Source organism: Mesitornis unicolor, unplaced genomic scaffold (genome assembly GCF_000695765.1).
Source record: "Mesitornis unicolor isolate BGI_N332 unplaced genomic scaffold, ASM69576v1 scaffold18865, whole genome shotgun sequence".
Lineage (NCBI taxonomy): Eukaryota > Metazoa > Chordata > Aves > Mesitornithiformes > Mesitornithidae > Mesitornis > Mesitornis unicolor.
In genome coordinates this window covers 2,312-2,686 of record NW_010183685.1, presented here as the reverse complement: position 1 = coordinate 2,686, position 375 = coordinate 2,312, and positions in this window count along the sequence as shown.

Below are 375 nucleotides of genomic sequence, written 5' to 3'. Positions count from 1 at the left end.
TAGGGAAAGTAGAATACCAAAAGGATAGTTCTACCCTCAGGACGAATTACTTGCTTATGAAGACTTAGTAAATGCTGCTGTTGTAAAATGGACTGTCCAAATACACACTTTTTAATTCCCCTCTGACATCAGTTCTTCATGATAGTAGGACCCCAAGAAGTTGCTCCAACATGTTACTTGCATTGCTTACACTAAGTAATGTGGGAGGCATTTTTTGCAGCTGTCTCCCACGCTCTGTCCCCAGGTTTCTAACTCTTTGTTTTCTTCTACTTTGTTTTTAAATGCAACATGTCTTTTATAGTCCCTTGCCTATTTTAGAGGTTAAAGGAGGGGGGGAAGGATCTTTAAATAGCTACAAGAGAAATAGTGAGGGGC